Source organism: Microcebus murinus, chromosome 8 (genome assembly GCF_040939455.1).
Source record: "Microcebus murinus isolate Inina chromosome 8, M.murinus_Inina_mat1.0, whole genome shotgun sequence".
Taxonomy (NCBI): Eukaryota; Metazoa; Chordata; class Mammalia; order Primates; family Cheirogaleidae; genus Microcebus; species Microcebus murinus.
In genome coordinates, this window is record NC_134111.1 from 103604008 (window position 1) to 103615962 (window position 11955).

The window sequence follows — 11955 nt, forward strand, 5'->3', positions numbered from 1 at the left end:
ACAAAGACATGCCTGGTGCGCGGCCCGAGGGAGAGCAGGGTGACAACTCAGGCGTGTGGCCACCGCAGGGACAGGCAGGGAGTGGCCCCCGGGGTCATGGGAAGGTTAAGGAGACTTCATGCAGGCCACCTGCACAGGTGTCTCCCCAGGCCCCTTGAAGGGGCCCCCAGCATGTGTTCATGTCATCAGATCATCTGGGAGATGTGCAGAAGTAACACATTTCGGTCAGGATCGGGTCAGTCCATTTCTCTTCCCGTTCCGATTTCAGGCTCTGCTTTGGCACACTGGCCCGTGCTTGGTGGTTGCAGTGGCAATGGTGTATTTTTATCCATAATTTGGTGTTTTTCCTTAAAGAGGACCCCCAAAATGTGTCAGCTTCAGGCCCCACGACACCTGGCCCCACCTTTATGGAGAAGGGGATAGAGTTGCCTGGAGTTGACTGCTTTGCAAGGCACCTTGAGGTGAGGGTGAAAAGGTGACCTCCTCCTCCTCTTCCTCCTCTTCCCCCTTCTCCTCCCCCTCCTCCCCTCCTCCTCCTCCTCCCCCTCCTCCTCCCCCTCCCCCTCCTCCTCCCCCTCCCCCTCCTCCCCCCCTCCTCCTCCTCTTTCTCTTCTCCTCCTCCTCCTCCCCCCTCCTCCTCTTCTCCTCCTCCTCCTCCTCCATCTGCTGCTGAGGCTTGCAGGGCAAGTCCCAGGAGAAGCAGAGGCCCCAGCCCGGCACCGGCAGAGAGCAGGTGGAGGGGCGGAGGGTGGGTCCGAGGGAGCGAGTGGAAGGTCTCAGCTCACCACACCGCCCACACCTAAAGAAAACCGCAGCGGCATTTGGCGCATCGATGCTTACAGTCCTTTAAGGGCAACTCTAACTTTGCACCTCAGAGAACACAGGCTGAGCTGGAAACTGACTCGGTTTCTGAGGGCAGGATGCAAATGCAGCCAGTGATGGCCCAGGGAGAGGAGCAGCTGCTTAAAGTCTGAGAGTCAAGAAGGAAGCGCCTCCTCCTTCGGACATGGGCAAGAGCGGACACAAGCCCAGCGCAGGAAACGCCACCCAGGGCCGGGAGAGCAGGGCTGGGCCTTCTCCCGTGGGGGCGCGAGGCAGCCTTGCTGGGCCGGTGCTGGGCGAGGACAAGAGCCATTTGCTTGTCAGCATCCGCCGCGGTAAAGCGGGCGGGACGTGTCTCGAAAACTAAACGGCTTCAGAAAAACGAAATGTTTTCCTGGTAATGTTTTAATGACTTCACCCCTACTTGTTCCGGTCATTTTGGGAAGTGGAACCTGCACTGTGACGTGCCGCGCCCACTGCTGGGGCTTGGTTCAGAAACCTCCTCCACACCTGCCGTCTGCCCCGCAGCCGGGCGGCTCCAGGGCGGAGGTGCCCAGGACACAGCCCCCGTAAGGAGCCAAGGCGAGGCTCAGCCGCGTCCTCGGGGACCTGGAGCTCAGCCTAGGGAGGAGAGGGTGGTCTGAGAAGTCCACGACTCTGATACCCGCCCCTCTCCCGCCCCGCACTCCGGCAAACAGCAGCGAGTGAGACTCGGGCCCCTGACCTCGAGGGCTGATTAATCCTTCCTGCATTTCTCACGAGTAACTGTGACCTGAAGCGCCATTAAGGCTGTGCCAACAGGTCTACGTAAAGGTGTCTGGACCCACGGGGGAGGGAAGACTTCCGCATACCCTTCCCACCTCCGCGGCAGTTCGGAGTCTCCCCAGGCGCCAAGCCTGGGTGCGGGTGCACTTTCCCGTGCCGAGGGTGAGGAGCAGCCCCGGTACCCCCGCTCCAGTGAGCTCTCATAGCGCAGGCGGGCGGGGCCTCCATCGTCTGCCCTTCCACTCATGACCCGCCCCGGCTCTTGGGCCACGGTGACGGGTCTCCGGAGCCACCCCCGGTCTGTGTCGGAAACAGGGCCTTCCAGACTGGTGCTGGGAAAGAGAGGTCTCTTGCACACCCCGTGATGAAGCTGAGGCTCTATGAGCCCCACGGCCACCGTCAGCCCTGATTCCAGCAAGACGGTGCGTCCAGGACGGCGAGAGCAGGGAAGAGAAAGAAGCAGGTGATGCGCTGATGCCCTTGGAGCCCGGCTCCTGCCATCCTGCCTTGGCGTGGCTATAGGAGCCAACACACACACACACACACACAAAGATGCCCCTTTTTTTTTTTTTTCCTAAACCAGTTCAAATTGGATTTCTGGAAATTACCAACAAACGATACCAACTTATACAGCCTTCTTACCTTAAAAAGAAGAGAAAGGAGGCAAGAATGCATTGGCTCACTCCTTGGGGCACATGGTTTCTGCAGAATCAAATAGAACTTTAGATGGAAACTCTGGAAATTTGTTGTTAATGATTTTTGGGGAACGTGTGCTTAGAAATTAGGGTCTTGCTCCTCCCTATTTCTTCCCTTTCCTTTCCCAACAGTTCAGGCTTGAAGCAATCAGGTAGGGGAGCCACAGGGGCTCAGGGTGGGGTGAGGAGGGTGTCCCTGGGAGGGGTTCCGGTGAGGAGGGCATTCTGATGGAGGGACACCTGGCGGGGGTGCCGGGCCTAGACAGTGTGAGGAGGACACTCACACGAGAGGAGGAGGGGTCAGAAATGTGAGTCAGAACCCAAACAGGAAGAGGAGGGAGCTGCCTGTAGCCAGGGTGGGGCTTGCAGCAGAAACAGGAGGTTAGGTACTGTGGGAGGCTGAGTAAGGGCCCCCCAGAGATGCCCACATCTTAACCCCCAGAACCCGTGTTACCATGCATGGCAAAAGGGACTTTGCAGATGTGATTAAGCTAAGGGTCTTGAGGTGAAGAGGTTATCCCAAATTATCTAGGGGAGCCACCATAGTCACAAGACTCCTTATGTGAGGGAAGAAGGAAATCAGTAGTGAGAGATTGGAAGATGGAAGCAGAGGGTGGAGTGATTGGAGGAGGGAGCCCGAGCCGAGGAATGCAGGTGGCTTCTGGAAGTCGCAAAGACAAGGAAACAAACAGACGCTCCCCTGAGGCCTACAGAAGGCACGCAGCCCTCCTGGTGCACTGATTCTAGACTTAGGATATCCAGAATTGTAAGAAAATAAACGTCTTGTTTTAAGCCACTGAGTTTGTGGTAATCTGTGACAGCAGCCATAGGAAACTAATAAAGTTACAGCCAATGGGACTGATCAGATAACTGTTAATGTAGGAAAGATAACGAAGGGTAGGTCTCTCGCCCTGCGGAAGGGACTTGCAAATGTGGAAAGGGAGAAGAGTTGAATGAACCCGTTGCTTTCATGCAGCTGTATGTACATGTATTTTAACTTGTGTGTATGTCTCTGTGTGTGTGCATATGTGTGTGTACACACACATATGTGTACAGACAAATGTCTCGGCTCTGTCCACCGAGAGACCCTGGGAGTTGTAAACACCAACAGTAACGAGCACACTTTGCACCCAGATCTTGGTTTCTAAATACCATTTTCCACTAAGCCTCCTTGGAAAGGCAGATTCCAGGGAATTTTAGAGAAAGTGCAAGATGAGCCTGCACTAACTTCTGCCAGAAAGCAAGGACCGTTCAAAGGATGATGGGGATATTGGAAGGACACAGAAGCCAGTTCCCCTGATCATATTAGGAACAATCTGAGCTGCCAGAAAAACACTGAGAGTAGTGGATAGCTCTCTAAATAAAACAGTAAGCTGCAAGGTCATGCAGATATAACTAAGCAAATGAAAAAGCTGCAGGCTTGAGAAAGAATGAGATATTTGCAGAGATTTAAATACTTATTAATAATTACGTATAGAGAAGAGACATCAGAGAAGCCTGACAGCCAGTTCCCGAATCAAGGGGTCAAAGTGAGCATCACCGGTCACGGGACACTGACACTGGTCATGGACAGATGGGCTGCCCCGAGAACACACCCTCACTCCCGGGATGGACCTTCCAGAGACGTGAGACCTGGACCTCAGGGTGAAGACCCCAGAGACGAGCCCAGATTAAAGGCCAGTCTATACAAATAACCAACCCCTTATATTGGAATATGCCCAGGTTGTGAAAGTCAAGGGAAGCCTGAGAAACTGCCAGCCAGATGGGAAAGGAAGAGAAAGAACTAAATTCCACAGGAGACCCCGAGGAGCCTTCCCTGGCAAGGACGTGCTGGGGACATCGTGGTCCCACTGGGAGAAAGCAGGAAACCCTCCCTGCTAGTGAGAAAGACACACTGAGTATCCACAGGGCGAGGGTGCCCTGGCCAGCAGCCTTCTCCCAAATAGCCCAGGGAGAAAAAGAGAGTCTTTGTTCTTTATTTGAAGTTTTTCTGTGAGTTTACGATTCTTTCAAAATGAAAAGGAAAGAAGGAAGGAAGGAAGGGTCTCCCTTACTAATTATACCTCCCATATTGTTCTAAGCCATCTTTAGAGATATTTCCAAACATCAGTAGAAATGAGAATATAAAACTCTATCAGCACAGATAACATTTGAAATCTTAAAACCCATGTCAGCTGAAATAATGTTATCAAATTATACTCAGATATTTATCCTTAAATTGCACTAAGGGCTTAGATAGTTTTTGAGCCGGATCATTTTTATGTCCAGAAGCTAAAATCTATATATTGAAGTTTGAGAAGTGTGAAATCACAGAACTTGAGGATGTTGTCAACGTTTCAGAAAAACGAGACTTAGGTTTGGCCCAGCGTGCTCCGTATCTCATTAGGCTCTCGTTACTTTGATGCACCACCGTGGCAAACGCTCTCTGGCCTCACTCGGAGATCAGAAAAATTCTTTTCTGTGTCAAACTTTACAATGAAGTGAAAGTAGAGAAAGCGATCCTTTACTCAGAACTTTCAAGATTTTTTTCCTCTTCTTAAAAAAAAAAAGGCCAAGAGGGAAAAAATTCAGACACAGGGAACAGTAGTAACATCTACCCACCGGTAAGACCTAACGCCTGTTCCCACGTTGCCTAAAGAGACACAAACATCCCGGAGACAATGTAAGGCACCTGTGTGTCTCGCGGCAACCCACCGCTCCCTCCCGCCTGCACCAAGGCAGCCGCGTCCTCAGGTTGGTGCCCGGCCTTTCTTCCACCTGTGGCTTTCTGTGTCCCTCCACAAGCAACGTGTGCTGTTTCGAGTGCTCTCAATTTCTGCATACATGGTACCACTTTATATGAACACTCTGCCACTCGCTTTTTCATCTGAAGTGTGCGGTTTGATGAGTTTTGATAAATGAGCACCCACGTAGCCACGACTCTAGAGGAGCTACAGAGCATCTCAGCACCTCCAGAAACTTCCCTTCCAGTTGTTCCTCACGGCTGTGGATGGCTGTTTGATTTCTAGCACCGCAGGTTAGCACGACTACTCTTAAACTTGGCCAGTCGCCGCGGTGCCTTTGTCGATTGTCTGTCACGAGTCCGTCTCTGGACTCCGTCCTGCTTCCTTGCTCTGCTTGTCTGTCATAATGCCAACGCCACGCTAGGTCGAGTGTCACAGCTTTACAGTAAGTCACGAATCACAAACTGTGAGTCCGCTACCATCGTTCCATTTTAAGAGAGTTGTAGCTATTTTTAGGTCCTTTGCATTCCAATCAAATTTAAAAATCTGACTTGCCAATTTCTATACCAGAAACTTCAATTAGGACTACATCGTATCTAAAGACCAATTTGGGGGAGAATTGACACATTTACAGTGTCGATTCAACTCTTTTGGATCAATACCTGGATGCGGGATTGCGGGATCACATGGTAAATTCTATTTCTAGTATTTTGAGGAAACGCCACACTGTTTTGCATAGTAACGGCACCATTTTGCATTCCCACCAATTTCTCCACACCCCCACCAACACTTGCTGCCTTTGGTTCTTTTGGTAATGGCCATTCTGATAGGTGTGAGGTGATATTTTATTTGGATTTTGATTTGCATTTCCCTGAAGACTAGTAACATTCAGTCATTAGTCTTGAGTTTGACTATTTTTTTCATATACCTATTGGACACTGATATGTCTTCTTTGGAGAAATGTTTCTTCAAGTCCTTAGCCCATTTTTAAATTGGGCTATTACTTTTTTTTTTTTTTTTTTTTTGGCTATTGAATTATAGGAGTTCCTTAGCTATTTTAAAGATTAATCTCTTATCAGGTATATGATTTACAAATATTTTCTCCCTTTCTGTAGGTTGCCTTTTTTTTTTTTTTTTTCCGGGAGCTTTCTGGTTTGGTGTGATACCACTGGTTTATCCCGGTTTTGTTGCCTGTGCTTCCGATATCCCAGCTGTCACTGTGAAGGTCAATGTCATGGAGCTTTTCTCCTGTGTTTCCTGCTAGGAGTTTTGCAGCTTCAGGTTTGGGTGTTTATCCCAAGGAATTGAAAAGTAGGATCCTGAAGAAACAGGAGCACTCCCAAGTTCATTACCGCACTATTCACAATAGCCAGGATACGGAAACAACCTAAATGCCCTTTGACAGATGAATTGATCAAGAAAACATGGGATATACATACAACGGAATTTTAGTCTTGATAGAGAAGGAAATTCTGATGTATGTGACAACATGGGTGAACTTGGGGGACATTTTGCTAAAGGAAATAATCTTGTCACAGAAAGATAAACACTGCATGATTCCACTTATAAGAGGTATCTAACATAGTCAAACTGACAGACTCAGAGCATGGAATGGTGGCAACCAGGGACGGTGTGACGCGCTGATATACAACATTGTCCCTGGTCCACAATAATGTTTTACACTTAAACTTTGCTAAGAGGGTAGATCTCATTTTAAGTGTTCTTATACTACAATAAAATAAAATTTTAAAAAAATAAAGGTCATGGAAAGAAAACAACACCAACACCAATCCTCCCAATCCATGAACATGATCCCTCTGCATTTATTTTGGTCTTTAATTTCTCTCGGGGCTATTTTTGTTGTTTTCACTGTAGAAGTTGTTTTCGCCTGGTGTTTGTTAAATTAATTCCTATGCACTTTATGCATTTTGATGCTACTGTAAAGGAATTTTAAAATTTTATTTTCTGATTGTTTGTTCCTGACATGTAGAAATACAATTGATTTTTTGCATACTGGCTTTGTATTCTGTGGCCTTTCTAAATTCTCATTAGTTCTTGAAATTGTTTTCTAGATTCATCAGGATTTTCTGCATAATTAATCCTGTCAACTGCTAATAAAAGTGGTTTTACATCTTTCTTTCCAATCCATATGCCTTTTATTTCTTCATTTCTTTTTAATCATGCTAGCTAGTACAACATCGAGCGGAAGTGGTGACAATGGGTATTCTTGCCTGCTCCTCGATTTTAGAAATGTCAACACTGCACCATTAAATATAATGTTAGCTCTAAGTATTCACACATGGCCTATGTCAAGCTCATACACGTCCTATATCAAATTGGGGAAATAGTCAAATCAAAATCATTCTATTTTTAGTGTGCTGAAAGTCACCATGAATTGATTTAGAACTTTCTCAAATGCTTTATTAATTTGGTGAATTATATTAATTGTCAAGAGTTAAGCCTACCTTGCATTTCAGGGATAAATCTCACAATATATTGTATAACTGTTGGATTTGATTTGCTTTGTTGTTTAAAAAGGATTTTTATGTCTATGTTCATCAAGGATATTGGTCTATAATATTCTTTTCTGGTAATATTAGGTTATTTTCAGCTTGGGGCTCTAATAAATAGTCCTGCTGTAAACATTACTGAGTATTTCTTTTGGCACAATATATACACCTTTGAGTTGGGTGTGCACCTTGTAGTAGAATTTCTGGGTCATGGGGTACGTGTATGTTCAACTTTAGTAAATACTGCCCAAGGGGTCGTGCCAATTCACGCTCTCTGCCACCGGGGTACGGCAGTGAGACTCACAACATGGACTGTGAGCACATCCAGATTTCAGTTCAGCCTCTGCTCTGTCATAGGCACCCTTGGGCACGCCACCTACTCTCTCTGGGCCTTAGTTTCCTCAGCTGCAAAAGTGGGACAAAAATAGCACCAACTTTTATGGCTGCGGTGAAGATCGCATGAACGGATGTAGGCAACATACTTGGCAAAAAGACAGGAAAACAGTGAACGTTCAGATTTAGCCATGATTACAAAATCGTTCTAAAATTCACCAGAGTTCATAAAATGTCAGTAGGCCTTGGGTTATATATCTGTTGTATTCCATAAAAAAAAAAATGTTCTGTGTCACTGGACTTTGGCTGGGACAGAGGTGGGAAGAGGAAGAGAACTAGCCCTTCTGGGTTCCTTCGAGGTACTGCTAACGTGCACCCTCTCACTTACCCCTGCCGAGCACCCAGCGAGAATAGAAGGTTTTATTATAATTACCAAATACAGGGCCCCAATACTCAAAGAGGCTAAGTTGCCCGAGGAGACATGGTGTCGAAGGGGTTAAAATATGCTATTGCGGCATATTCACTATTCAGGTTAAATACGCTTGTGAAACAGCAGGTGCAAAACGATCACTTTGACCTTCCTGCTATTTCTTAAAAGCAGAAGATGCAATTCCCCTGACAAGATGCCCTCTCTGCAACAGAAAGATGTGCTATCTTTATACTGGAAAGTCGAAGCCCAGAAAATTCTGTCTAGGTCTTGCTAAAAATAACTCTTATCTTTTAAGCCTCCCCACATAACTTACTTGCTTCTTCACAATAAACTTTTCTTTGTCCAATATATAAGTGGCTGACTCTACTTCTTCCGGGTCTTCATTTCTTTAGGAGGGCTCAGTGCCATGTAACATTTGCATTATGCTTTTCCCCTGCTAATCTATTCTGTCTTATTTCAATTTAATTCTTGGACCTGGCAGGGACGCTAAGAGGATAGAGGTGGACTTTCCCACCCCACGGTGTGTTCCCAGGGTTCCTAGTCTCTTTGTAGGTAGGGGCCCTTCTTTGCTTTAAGGCCCTGGCCCCACACAAGGGGCTCGCCGGGTGTCACGATTATTCTGGGGGAACGTCCAGTCCTAACTGAAGTGACTCCCGCAATGCCAAGCTACTAGATAAGGAAGTTTCTTCCCAGGGGCGTGGCTCCTACAATCCGTAAGGTCTTGTCCTCAGGCCAGTGGTGCAGTCGAGGATCTCTGGGGCCTTGTCACCGTCACCAGTCACCGCACTGTCCCAACTCTACCTGTTCTCCCTGCCTGCCACCGATCCGGCTCTGCAGGAGCCCAGTGCTTTTAAGCCGAGTGGGGTTTCAGGCGGGAGGCTGGTGGCGCCACATCTGCAGGCAGATCCGACCTGAAAGGAAACAGCCTGCTCCTCTGGGCGTAAAACCCCAGGGGCAGCTTAGAGCCAAGGAAGGCGAGGGGAGCTGGATGAAGGCCCCTTCCTGACCCCTTTCCACTAAGTACTCAGGGCTGGCAAAACGTCCGGGGACTTCGAATTCTGGGTCCCCTGGGACAGCCCTAGGGACAGCACCTGCTCCTCCTGCCTTCCCAGAGTTTCCTACTAGGGGTAACCAAACACCTACGAAAACGAACCATCATGCAGGGCCTTACTGAAGAGGTTTAAAATGTGCCATGCCGGCATATTAACTATTTCAGTTCAGGCACTAGACAAACAGCAGGTGCAAGGAGAGCACTCTGACCTTCTTAAAAGAAGATAAAATTGCCCTGTGAAAAACAGTCTCCCTGTACCAGACGGAAAGACAACATCCTTATCTTCAAGAGCTACAAGTTTCTGTAAAGACCTTGTCAGAATGACTCTTTTCTTTTAAGCCTCCCACATAATTCAGTCATTTTCACAGTTTGCTATTCTCTGCCTGATGCAGGACTCAAGCAGCTGGCTCTGCTTCCGCGTGTCGTCATCTCTTTACAGGGCTCCAGCGCCACGAGAAACACGTATTAATGTTATGCTTCCCCCAGGTAGTCTATCTCACCTCGATTTCATCCTCGGACCCAGCGGGAGCCTGAGCGGACACAGGTGGAGTTTTTCTGCCTCTACATTAAAAATGCAATCTTTCCAAAAGCTGGGCACGCTCCGAAACTTTGAAAGAGCCATTTTAGGTCCCAGGGCAAGGGAATCTTGTGTTCCTACAGAGCGTGGCTTGCTTACCCTCTCCTCTTCCCCTGGGGCTGGTTTCTGCACAGAGGGAGGCTCGGAGGGCTCAGAGGGCAGGTCTCCAGGCCAGACGTGCAGCGCCGCCCGCAGGGTGCGAGCCTGGGGCCAGGGATGCGAGTGCCCTCTCTGGGAGACCCCTGCACCCCAGCCTGGAGGAAGTGGGGGGTGGGGGCCAATGGGGGGCAGTGACTCCCCGGGGCGCAATACTCTTGTGGGCGCTGGGCATGGGTTCAGGTCGGGAGACTGGCAGATGGGAATGGGGTCGCGGCTGGGTCAAGCACAGGGCCGGGGCCACAGGTGGGTGCTGGCCGGGGCCTGGGCGTGGGGTTCGCGGTCGGGTTGACACTGGATCCTGCTCTTCGGCCTCAGGGACTCCGGCCCTGCGCCAGGGCCCCCACGCGTGAGGTGGGTTCTCGTTTTTTTTAAAAGTACTTTGCATTTTCCTTCCTGCACCTTAGCAACCCCATCCTGTCGGAGATTTCTCATCACCGTGGCTCTCCTAGCGAGAGCACACACGGTTCAGAGTGGATTAGAGCCACCTTTTGCTCCTCCACCGAGCTGTCGGACGCGAAGGGGAGCAGACCATGGGGTGAGAGCCAAGCCGAACTGCATCTGGGGAGAGCCCCAGACGTTTCCATCAGTTCCTGACGCATAAGAAAACAGGACAAACAGGGCTAGGATGCGCATTCTGAGCCAAGGGTCAAGGTGTCTGAATCTGGGTGCGAGTGAGCACGCCACCGCCCGCGTGTCCCTGCCCCGCTCCTGCAGCGCCCGGCCCGGGGTGCCCGGATGGTCCGTGCCCGTGCGCACGGAGAGCAACTGAGTCCGGTCTGAGAGTGAGCTGGGCTGCCCGGATGGGGCGCGAAGGCCGGCCACCACCCTGTGGCGACCCAGCACGTCCCCAAGGGCAGGGCGGGTGGCAGGTGCCCCTCCCACCCGCCCTGCCCTGCCCTGCCCTGCCCTGCCCTAGGTGGGGAGAAAATGGGAGGCCTTTATCCAAACAGAATCTTTCCTTTGTTAAGGGCTTTCCCCAGGCACGGGGGACTCTGACCTCCCAGTTCTCCAGTTGCAGCGCTTGGCTGTCGGCTGTTATTTTTAGTAGAAGTATAAAAGAATCTCAAAAGGTTTTAGCTCTGGACAAAGTGTGAATACAGCTGGGGCCACCACAGGTTCGATTTTTAACCGCTCTTAAAGAACTCCAGGAGGAGCAGAACGCACAAGGAAAGCCAAAACGTTGCACACGTTTTTGTTTTTTTTTTTTTTTTCTGGGGGTGGGCGGTGGCTTTTGGGTCTTTTCTTATGGTTGAGTTTTTTTGAAATGGGGCATTGGAGATGAATATTGCATGGACCACATTTCTAGATTGCATTCCCTCATGGGTAATCTTAATCAGTGCCCTTCTAGATAAGAATGCAGATTTCAATAATGGCAATAATAAAGTGTTTGCTAAACTCGCTTCAGGAAAAGACATTATCAGAAGACGTTTATTGCACTCCTAGTATGTGTCTGGCACTGGGCAGGCCTGCAGAACACCAGAGTGATTAGATTCTCAAGGCTTTTGGACCTGCAGTCCTTTACACGTAAAAAGTGTTCAAATAAAGGCTATTATAAAAGCTCTTTCCCCCACTTTTGGGATATACGGTGTGGCACCGATGAATTGCTCATACCCAAACTGTTACTTCTGTTTTGGAGAAACTAACAAAGAAAAGCCAGGCTTAATAAATCAACGCAGAAGTTCAGGAGTTCAGAGTAATCCGTCTTGGGAACAAAGTCTTCCCTAGAGCTAAGAGGCATTCAAAGGACCTCTTGGTGTTAATGGGATTATTAAAGATATACCTGAGACCAGATAAATATTTGATGCTTTTGCAAAGCACTGGGGTTTCTTTGCGGTTTTTCTTGTGCTGACGTTTTCCCCCATGGGGTCTGGACTTTCGCGGCTGCGTTAG